Genomic DNA, 12,011 nt, shown 5'->3' with positions numbered 1-12,011 from the left:
AACCCTTTTTTCTATCTATTATGCCATAATCTTGATTCTTATTTGTGACCACCTTTCTTCTGGAATTGGGATTGAGTATCACATGGATGGCAAGCTCTTCAATCTGCAATGTCTTCATTCTAAAACTAAAGTCACCAGGACTATTATTACCATCCTTCAGTATGCTGATTACTGTGCTATCCTCGCGCACACAGACTGAATTGCAATCCACCCTAGATCACTTCTCAGGCAGTTATAATAGTCTGGGACTTTTCCTCAACATTTGGAAGACTAAGGTGCTCCATCAGCCTGCCTCAGCACATGTTGCCCCTGTTCTCCCACAAATTATCATCGGTTGTGAACCCCTGGAAAACGTTGATTGTTTCCCTTACCTTGGTAGCCACTTCTCCCAGACAGCCAATCTTGATGTGGAGATTGAACATAGGATCCATTGTACCAGTGTATTCTTTGGGAAGTTGCTCCATCGTGTCTTTACTGACAGAGATCTGCAGATGGAAACTAAGATCTTGTAGTCATCCCCACTCTTCTTTATGGTGCAAGACATGGGTGACATACCAAAGCCATCTTAAGCATCTGGAGTGGTACCAGTAACACTGCCTTACAAAGATTCTTTGAATCAGATGGGAAGACTGTCACACCAATGACCACATTCTCTCTGCAGCTAACATCACCAGTGTTGAGGCGAAGATTCTGAAACATCAACTTCACTGGGGTGGTCATTGTATGTGGATGGCTGATACTCATCTTTCAAAGCAAGTCCTCTTTTCTCAACTTAATCATGCTAAGAGGACCATAGGGGACAGAGGAAATGTTACAAGGACACCCTGAAAGTAGGGAGGCATTGACCGCACAAATTGGGAAGAGCTGGCTAGCAATAGACTGCAATGGCATTGCATCACATATCAAGCCTCAGCCTTTTAAGAGACTCACTTTGCTCAAAAGTCTGAGAAATGGCAGAGGTGGAAGGAAAGGGTACACCATCCTGGCCAGAAGTTTGCTCTTTCCAAACAACCGCCTGTCACATATATGTAAAAACCTGTAAATCATGAATTGGACTCCTCAGCCATCTTAAGTCTCATCAATGACTTTTCCCCTGGCAGACATCATCCTCATATTGAGAGATAGCCGACTATGATGAACCACAGATAGAAAAAAGTAGCAAATGATATGTGGAAATTAAATAATTTTTGCTACTTATCTATAATTCCCAAAGACACCACCCAGCACCATTGGCTTTATAAAGCTCTCTCCCTGGATTTCTGTTTTTAAAATCCCCTTAAGTTTCAGCATTCTTGTCCACAGGTTAGGACTACTGTCATGGACCATGGCTACACAGAGGGCTAAATTTGCCAACAGTCCCTGCTTTCCTGGGTCTCAGGAAGATGCTGCTTTGAACTACTTTTCATCAGCCTTGTCCCTCACTATTGAGGGAAGTGGACTTCTTCTCCCTTAGTGACTGTGCTCCTTATCCCACAGGGATTGTTCTTGGAATGGGGTAATACTGGCCAGGAGGAGGGTTTCCTCATAAACTTTAGAGAGCTGGTATACCCTGTTACAGAAAATTAAACCTGGCCTACATTTAAAATTTAGGTTGAAATAGCTATAGTGCACCGAGTGGTGAAAAATCCACACCACTGAGTGCTGTAGTTATGATGACCCAACCCCTGGTGTAGATGCAGCGAGGTCAAGAATGCTTCTGTCAACCTACCATTGCTTGGAAAGGTGGTTTCCTTACAGTGATAGAAACCCACTCCCCTTCTGCACTACCACACCGTAGCTGTGCCATTATAGTCCCTGTAGTATAGACATGTCCTTATTCTTCTCTCTGAATACTAAGGCCCTATTATACTGGTTAAGCTAGGTAGAAGAGATTAGCTTTTGGAGTTACAAGGCATGATATAGCTACTTTCTCTTCAATTTCACCCTTAATGGCTATATTAACAGACATTTTCCCTCAAGTCATTGAAACTTCCCTCCCTCAGTTTGGCTGATGAGCTCCTAGAGACCACAAATGAATATAGACTTACTAACTGTTTTATTTGATATCCTGGTGTTTGTGAAATGAAAAGAGCATTTGTCCAATGTAGCATAATTATTTTTGTCTTTGCTGTAGGTCAATATTTATTTTACAGTACATTTCACATTTGAATAATATCATGACCAAAAGTAAGTGGCTGCCCTATGAGTAAAACTCATGTATTTAAGGAAAAAGTCATAGTTCAGCCCACTGGCTTTAAAAAAAAAAATCTAATTATCTGCATAGCACTAAACTGGGTCCTTGAGAACTTTGAATACAGTATAATTTAATTTATAGTTTAAAATAACTAGTCTACTATGTTTCTCTACTTTTTCTACCGCATTCTATAAAATGTTAAAATGTTGTTAAGTAAATATGTTTAGAGCTATTGTAGCAGTAGTATTTGAAAATGTAATTTTCTCTTAATGTTTAAAGATTATGTGGTGGTTGTTTCCTTTAATCGAAACAATACATTTTAATGTTACAAAACTGCCACTAGTTTATTAAAAAAAGTAATTTCTCCCTGTAACATGTAGCAACTACTGTGTGCACCATGATTCTTCCTGGAATATACAACTAAACTTACCCAACAGCAAGAGAAAGCAGGGGCAATAAGTGACATTATCCAGATTATGTTTATAGATTGTATGAATCTGTTTGGAAATGTACCACAATAGCTGTTAGGTTTTTACTGTCCCCATTTTCATGATTATTAGATCATTACATTTAGCACAAACCAATTTAGGTTTGTATTAGCAAGAATTGGCACTCGTCCCTGACCTCTGACCTCCAGGTTAATGAGAAGTTCCTCTGTATAATTGCCATATCTTAAGATTGCCCTATGCTGTGTAATCTTTATTGCTGTAAAATGACATTTAAAGTTTGTTTTACATGAGCAAGTAGAAGAACATTATTTCTGCAGTGAGCAATAATTATCTGCCTCCTAACTGAAAATACATGCTGTGGATAAATTGTGTTCATCTGGTCGCCTGTGTTTGTAAGACAAGTTAATTAAAAGAGGAATGTTGAAAAATATGTCGGCACACTGAGTGCTGATAGAGTAATATTATTACTTTACAAGAAAACATTCTGCACACAAAAAATACCCTTTTGTTTTTGCTCTAAAGATATGGATAAAAATGTGGTAAATAGATTGTTCCTGCATTGCGATGATAATAAAAAAAATGCAGAGATGATAGCATTTTCTATCTATTCCAGTTGAATAATAAAAGTCTAAAACTCTATGTGCTCATTTGGTATTTACGCTGCTTAATACAAGCTTGAAGTACTGCTCCTGACTAATATATTTTTCACATTGCAGTCTTCCATACATGATAGTGAATTACATATTGGGTAATATATGTATGCTTGTACTTTCTCTCTCTCTCTCTCTCTCTTTCTGCTTTAATTAATTCTGCTATTTTTGTTAAGAAAAAAAAAGATACTGCAGTCACCCCATGAGTATTTCACAATTCAGAATGGTTGCTTTTCAATATTTATTTACCTTGCTTACATTCAACATCATGACAAATATTTTAAATCTCCCAGACCCACTGAATATATCATATATAGGACCGCATACTGACCTCGATCTGCTAGTGAACTCAGAGTGAGAGATGTACAGTGCATGCCCAAACTACTTGTTTTTTGTTTCCATGCCTTCAAAAACATCACAGAGCGAGCATCAATTGTCTGCCAGATCATTAGGGAATAGAAGTTAGTTTAAGAACATTATTTGACTTAGTTTCTTTTCATCTCTCCCATTGCAGGTACAGACTATGGCTATGTCACCAACTAGTAGCCTGCATTTAGTTTTATTTCCTACTTTAAAAAATTCATATCCAGTAATTTATTTTTCATTTGACATTAATTTATCAGTCCCAACAGTTGAGAGAATATTTTATAAGCGTGGAGAAGATTACGGCTTCTCCTTAGATTGATTTAGTGCTGTTTCTGGATTTGTTAACAGACTGACAATTGAAAAGTCAAGAAAAGCTACAGGGTTTAACATTTTCAGACATTTATATTTAACCATGTAACTATTTAAAGTTACCTCTATTGTAGATCTACATAACTTGTGTTGGCGTTCATTCCTCTAGAAACTGACATTGGATTGTTATTCACTGTCCCTGTTTGCATCACATTTTAAAAATAAGAAAATTCAATACAGGTGCATACTTTCCATGTCGATATAATTATTATAAAGTAAATTATTTACCTTACCTATACAAAATGCAGTATTTCACCACCTCTACATTATATTTTATTCCTCTGAAACTTTGCCTCAATTTATTTACTTAAAATATTAGAAACCTAACCTGTTATAGCTAAGACATAATTTATTTTTTACATATCTGATAAAATACATTGAAATAAATATGTACTTTTAGTGCAAGGTATTTTTATAAGCTGTTAACAGGATTCATTTACTGTATAGTAAGTTAACCTTTGTATGCATTTCCATTGAATAGTAAGAAGACAGTTACAAATAAATTCTCATGGTAAAATATCCATAACTGCTTAGAAAATAAATGGCAACACTCATAGATGAACATTTTAGGAGGTCAAGTATATTCTAAGTGGTGTGCCAGAAAATAGAGGATGCACATAATAGGATTGAATATAGTGTGTATTGGAACCAAACTACAAATTACAAATAGTTTATTCATATAGAGAAATACATTTTGAGTGTTATTGTAAATGTAATTTACAATAGCAGCTTAGCAATCAAATATAATAGTCTTTTAGTTCAGTGAAATGCTTAGTGTTGTTTATTTTTCTTCCTGTCTCCAAGATCATCAAGATGCATATGTCAGTGGTGGGAATGGTCCTTTAAACATATTTTCTACTTCAATAGGTTATTCAGTTTCTTTAACTATAGTCATACAAATATGGGTATAATTAAAATAATCACTCACATCCACCTCTGACTCAGCCTTAAATGCAAAAATGTCAGCCCATTTATTTGACTGGGCAGCATCTTCCCCTTTTGTTGACTAGCAGATGTGCTGCCTCACCAAACATTACAAAAGTTGGTGAGGCACTGGGGTATGCATTAAACCTTTGATTGCCTAAGACGTGCTGCATACTGTGTTTCCTAACAAGCAAATTGGAAATTGTACAATACAGCCTTCCAGTGAAAAACACAGTGAAAAGCTGTGATACCATGTGTGCATGTAAAGCTGATTCACTACCATGAAGAATATCTTTGTATTATCTTAAGAATAATTTGAATGTTCTGTATATCCTATATGTGGTACAAAAGTATCCCATGGAATCTGAGCATATTCTTGGTAACACACTGCAACCTTGCTCGTAAGACTGGAATACATCCGGAAGTATATGGAATACATATAAACTATTAACATAAGGGTTACCAGGCAGTGGTTTCATTATCATTTTTATTATTAATAATAATAATTATTATTATAATGATTCAAAAATACAATTGATGTGTTTTCATAATTCCCAGAAGGTACTTCTGGTTATCCATCCAAACACCTGTTCCAAAACTGCGAACTACCTTAATATTACTGGCTATTTACTGAAGTACAAAGACATTGATAGCATTATCCTTGAGTAATGGAGCTATGCGTCAGGAAAACTAAAGTTTTCAAATCCAAGTTTCAGTCCTATGTAATTGAAGGGTTATACGGCATATCAGAGAGGCAATGTTCAGATCTGGTTTGGGATAAAGGCAAGGACTTGGGGTTCAAAGTCAAACCCAGGCTAGGGTTGAGTTGTGGGTTCCTATTTAATAATGCTGTGGGCTGTTCTCGTGGGATTTCAGCCCCAACGATGGAAATCTAATAAAATAATCTGTTTTTGAGAATGTCCTCGACTTTAGTTTAAGTGGATCAAATTTTCACAGGCACATGCCCATCTCACACCCATAAAATTTATGCATGCACATATTGCTGAGAGAATTTTGTATTTACATACAAAAAGGGGCATTTTTGTACATAAACTGGATAATTACTTTACCAGCTAGCTAGATATGCAGTTGCCTGCAAGCTATGGATTAATGTGCACGACAACTGTTTTATCTACATAAAAAAACCCATAGGCATACACCCTGTGTTCTAAGCTCCTATACAGAATATTATCTTCATAATGGCCCAGTGGTAAGCAGGCTAACGTGGCACTCAGGAGACTGCGTCATAGAATTTAAGGCCAGAAGGGGCCACTAGATCATCAAGTCTAGCCTCCTATATATCATAGGCCACTAACACCACCCAGCTGTTCAATTCTCTGCTCTTCTACAGACATCCTGTGTGACTTTGGGCAAGTCACATAAGGGCCAGATGTTTAAAGATATTTAGGTGCCTGAAAGGAGCAGGTAGGTGCCTAGTGGGATTATCAAAAGCATTTAGGAGCTGAACTCTCAAAGACAGAAGTAAATTCTGGAATTAAGTGCCTTGTTGGAGAATGCTCTGCCAGTAACTTCCTCCTACATAGTGTGGGACAGTGGTTCTCAACCTATTTATCATTGATGGCCACGTATGTAGCCCATAATGTGTTACAAGGGCCACAGATTGAGAACCACAGCATCCCCCCTGAGCCGCCCCCCCACAAACCCCTATGTCCAGCACCTCCCCACCCAGAAATCCATCCACAGAGTGGGACCAGAGGTGGAGCCCTGGGTGGGGGGCTGAGTGAGAAGGACCCTGGAACTCACCTAGGGTTGCCAACCCTCCAGGATTGTCCTGGAGTCTCCAGGAATTAAAGATTAATCTTTAATTCCTGATTATGTCATGTGATGAAACCTTTAGGAATGCAGGGCCCAAGTAGCAGGACAGCCGGGCCCTGACCCCAGACCCTGACCCCATGGGGCTGGCCAACAGCTCCGGACCCCCACTGTGCGGGGTTGGCAGCAGCCCTGGAACCTGAACCCCAGGCCTCCGATCCCATAGGGCCAGCTGGCAGCCCTGGACCCCATGGGACCTTGTGGGACAGATTGGCAGTCCCGGACCCCATGGGGCTAGCCGGTGACCACGACCAAGATGAGCCGAGCAGCCCGGACCCCGCCATGCCAGGCAGACAGGAAGCCAGGAAGCCAGACCCCGCTGTGTGGGCCCGGCGGCCTTTTCCACGTAGTTGGGCTGCAGCTAAGTGCTAATTGGGCTGCAGTGGCTGTGGGTTGAGAACCACTGATGTGGCAGATCAAGCTTGAGCCTCCACTGATCTCTACTGTGGCAGGATAATAGTTGCATTCAGACACTTTTAGGTGCCTGTCTTTGAAAACTTGGCCCATTACAATTTTAGGGCAAATCCTGAGATGATACCAGAGTCATAAGAATACTTCATAGGGAATAATTATTTATTTGATAATTTTAGCCATACAAATAAATCACAAAATGTGGACACATTTTACAAGTTTGCAAAGGATTTTGAAACATCTGTGATGCTCACAAAATTAGACTCCATTGATTTCATCCCTCTTGAGTGATGTTGCAAAACTTTGCTACCTTACAATTTTTTTAGACAAAATTCAGTGAATATGTTCTTTTGAGCATATGTGCGCATGCACACACACACACAGTAAAATGAAAATCCCAAGTTTTGCATGGTTTTAGAAACAATGTACCTAGTCAGATCCCAAGTCCTTTCCTTTTTTTTAATATCTGAATCAGTGTAACACATGTAGTGTGGGCACAGTAAACAAAATGTTGCATTGCTATAGGTTCCATCGTGAGTCTTTTAAGTGCAACAGACCCACTCAATTCAAGTTAGTATTTTAGATGAGACAGGTGAACTCTAGAAATAATTTTATGTACAGTAGTAAGTGATCTGAAAATCAAACAAATCTTGGCCACACTTTCAAAAGCTTATCCATCTGAAGGGAAAACATAAGCTATGATAAGTTTCAATCATAGTTCAATTACTGTAGATATCAAGAAAGGCTAGGTAGGAGCTTAAAAACAAATACACCAAGTTCAGGCATAGTTTCAAGGAGTCAATTGAGGCCTCTGACAAGCAATTACAGGTCCAGATAGAGATCCAAAATCAAATAAAGCAGACTCAGTGACAGATAATAAAGGCTTAGCTATCCATACAGCAGCTAATTGACCAGATGTATTCCAAAATAAGACAATCTTATGCTTACATCAAATAATTAGATGAAACTGTTAAACCAATTGGATCAGAATAAAGAAGCAGCAGAAAATGAAATTTGCAAATATCAAGATGAAATTCAGTGATTGCCAAGCGACACTTGAGAAATGTGAAGAACTAAAGTGAAAAAAGGAGGTATGGGGAAGTCAATCATTCTTAGGCTAAACTGGATGTCCTACAACAAAAGCCTCAAACAGTTAGGAATTCTCACTTGAGAAAAGTGGGAGACAGTTTGCAGCAAATAACAATATGCCATTGTCATTGCATTACTGTACTTAAATACAAACCATAAACCATACTGAGGGAAAATAGTACTGGATCCTTTTTTCTCTTCAGCTGTTTTTAGTTGATGTTTTGCTGATAGAAAGTACTGGTAGCAAAAGAGCTGCAGACTAGTATCATAACTGTAACTCTCAGTCATGTTGTGTAGGGGAGTTGGATTATTGTATACAAGGACCTAAATTAACAATAATTTCTTGTTACAAAGTTCCCTATGTTGAGAAAAAAATAATTTAAAACAGAGATGGCTGAACTTGTTTAGTGAATTTCTGTTATACTTCAGCTAGGTGCATTGCAGACAAAAAATGACAAGAAGTTTTGAGTCAATAATACTTTCCTTCAAGGTTCCTACGATTCACAGAATTCATGGATCTATTTCTATATTTTTACTGTTAGTTTTCTTTATACACACACAAGTGGCAAGGTGCCATGGGGTTATGAGGTATCACAAGTTTTAAGTCTTATTCACCACTGAAAGAAAGTAGAGAATGAGTGGGTTAACAACTGAAAGGTTTCATATTTCTCTTTTTATCTCCACCATTAGTCCAATGTTTAATCATTTGTAAACCCTTTTTTAAACAGAAGCCTTCCACTGTACATTATCCATTTTATGACCAAGCTTTTGAGTGTAGTTACATCATAGAAGATAAGTTTCTCAAAAGTTATTCAATTACTATCTGATTTTTAAATTATTCATAATGCATATGTCATAGCTTTAGTGCTTATCAGTTATTAAGGGCCATCAGAGAGCTTGGCAAAATGCAGGCAAGGAGGAAGTCTTAACCCCATGCAATACAGTATGAACCAGTGATATATACATTACAGGTCCAGCCTTTAAATGCAGAGTTTATTTATTTGTTTTTAAATATATACGTGCACAACAGCTGGTGGGTTAACACTGTCACCACTCATGGAAATTAGACCATGTTTAAGGCCCTACTTAACATACGATATTGTGGAAATTGTGCATTCCACAATATTAGGCTTCCACCGCCATTTTGGAACAGGAGCCCACCAATGTGCAGTCAGTTGGATCCCCTGCTGTCATCCCCAGGCGCCCCGGAAGAAAATTGCACAAAAGTAATAATGGACTTCATTAACACAAAAAATAAGGTTTGTTATTACTTTTCTGCAATTTTCAATGGCTTGTCCACAACTCAGATGCAATTTTTTGACAATTATTCCACAATTCAAGTAGGGCCTTACGCATGTTATACCATGAGTACAAGTCACAAATTTATAGAAGTTAGTGATGGACAAAGCCTAAGGTCTTCTCAACTATCTTCCTGATAGTTCACAATTGTTCCCTTCTGCATACGATCAAATGATTTTTTTTCAGTTTAGTTTTAAATATCTGCATCATCAGATGACCACTTACTGTCTTATGTTGCTCCATTGGTCATGCCTTCTACTCTTTTCATTGGCCACTTTTCCTGTCAACTGGAGGATAAAACATTATTTCCCTCACTTAGTAGAAGATAAGGAAGGATTGGGGATTGCTGAGGGAATCTGACAACAACATCAACACTGAGGAAAAAATGCAAAGGGTAATGTCAAGGTAAAGGGATATGGAAAGACATTTTCTTTCTAGTAGAACCATCAAATTTCCACACACTTTTGTTCATTTCAGGAAAGAAAGAATAAAAGGCCAGGGGAAATGCTATTAAAATCTGTGCTTGAACATAGAGGGAAGTGATAGTGAGAGCAGTGATCCTGCAGCTTTCTCTGTGCCCCCCCCTCTGCACCCCCATTTTCAATTGGCAACAATGAAAATAGGAATATGATAATACCAAATATTTAGCCAAATTCTCCTGTTAGTTAAACTGGTTCAATTCTATTGGCTTTAATAGGCCTGGTGTAAGCCAAGTGAAGTCAACAGAGCAGCACCTGTGTAACTAAGTGGAGAATTTGGCCAATGTGTTTGATTTGAGCCAATAACATGCAATATTGTGGAAATTGCAGATTATGGGATTATGGCAGATGCAGTAGCACTGAGGCAGAGGCAAAGGCAAAGGTAGAAAGTGACGTCATAGCAGGTATTGTACCATCTTTTTCTCCCACTTCTCAATGTTTTGCTAATTCCTTTCTATGGCCTGTCTTTCTCCTGCTAGACAGGCAGTGATGGTGTTACAGCCACATTGCACAAATCCTCAGATCAATAAGCAAGTCAGTGTTATTGGTCACTTCTGCTTACTTAAGCCCCTTTGTTACTGCTGGTATGGGCTATGAGAAGATGAATTGTTAGTGCCATAGTCGATGACTGGGCAAACTTGGATTTTGAAAGCCACGTAGTCAAAGCCCAAACAGTGGTGCAGCTGCTTCTGCTGGAACAGGAGAAAGAAGAAAATAAATATATGAGGGCATCAAACCATTAAAGTAATTAATCACAATTAATCACAAGATTTAAAAAATAGTTGTGATTAATTGCAGTTTTAATCTCACTGTTAATAATAGAATACCATTTATTTAAGTATTTTTGGGTGTTACTTACTTCTGTGCTGCTGCTCTGGCTCGTGGTGCCTGGCACTTGTCCTGCGACTCAAAGCGGGCTCTGTGGTGTCACCCAGGGGCTGCATCTTCCCAGAGCCCATGACCCTGGCTCACCAGGGGCACCATTTCAGATTTTGGTTTTGTCTGAGAGAGTATGTGTGTGTTGCTGGGGGGGGTAAAGAGTGTGTGTGTGTTCATTAAAAAAACATGTTAATTTGTTTTGAGTTAATCACATGTGTTAACTGCAATTAAGTGACAACCATAAAATATTAAGTAATTTGGGTAATAACAATTTGAAAATGACTACTGTCATTATGTTATGGCTTGTAAGATATGTTTTTATTGTTGAAGACACTGTAGTGTCTTATACATTCTGCAGCATAAAAGGTAAAGCATAAAAAGTAAATCCTGCAGCATAAAAGGTTAAGTTGGCTAATATAATTTAAGTCTGTTTTAAGCCCCTATCAGTCCGTATATCCTTAAATCTGATGGGTCTAAATGAAAAAAAATTCTAGATTTCTATCAGAAGGATAGATAATCCCCTCTTTTGGATACCAGTTCAGTTATGGTTGTAGCCAAAGAAAGGATTTTTTTTTTATTTCAATCAGAGTTGGATCAGACCCTTACTATGCAAACTTGCTATTACATTTATATAGCAATATTTTTAATCTGAGCTACAAAGTTTGAGGCATGAAATGAATCAAATGTTCATGGTGATCAGCAAATTCTTCCCACTGTTCATGACTGACACTTGAATGGTAAGAGGTCAGCCTAGCTTTCTTTGAAATGAAACAGGGATTTAGAAAGTAAGTTACCGTTAATGATTATTTGCAGACTATTCTCTGAATATTTAATATATACTGAGGGGAATTGGGTTAAATCACCATCCTTTCTTTTTCTTTATGTAAAACACTGTCCTTTTTGTTTGAGGACATAATGACATATTGCATTATCCTGTTACTTCGGAAAATATTATGAAATATTTAGCAATGCTTTCTGTTTGGGGAAAAAATCCTAAGCCTTATTTCTACATACCTTCATGAGACTCATTTAATTCTACCAGGTTATTTTTTCATCATGTAGCCCACAGTGGTAAAGCATCACTTTTGGT

This window comes from Malaclemys terrapin, chromosome 6 (genome assembly GCF_027887155.1).
Source record: "Malaclemys terrapin pileata isolate rMalTer1 chromosome 6, rMalTer1.hap1, whole genome shotgun sequence".
NCBI lineage: Eukaryota > Metazoa > Chordata > Testudines > Emydidae > Malaclemys > Malaclemys terrapin.
This window is presented reverse-complemented; position numbering follows the sequence as displayed.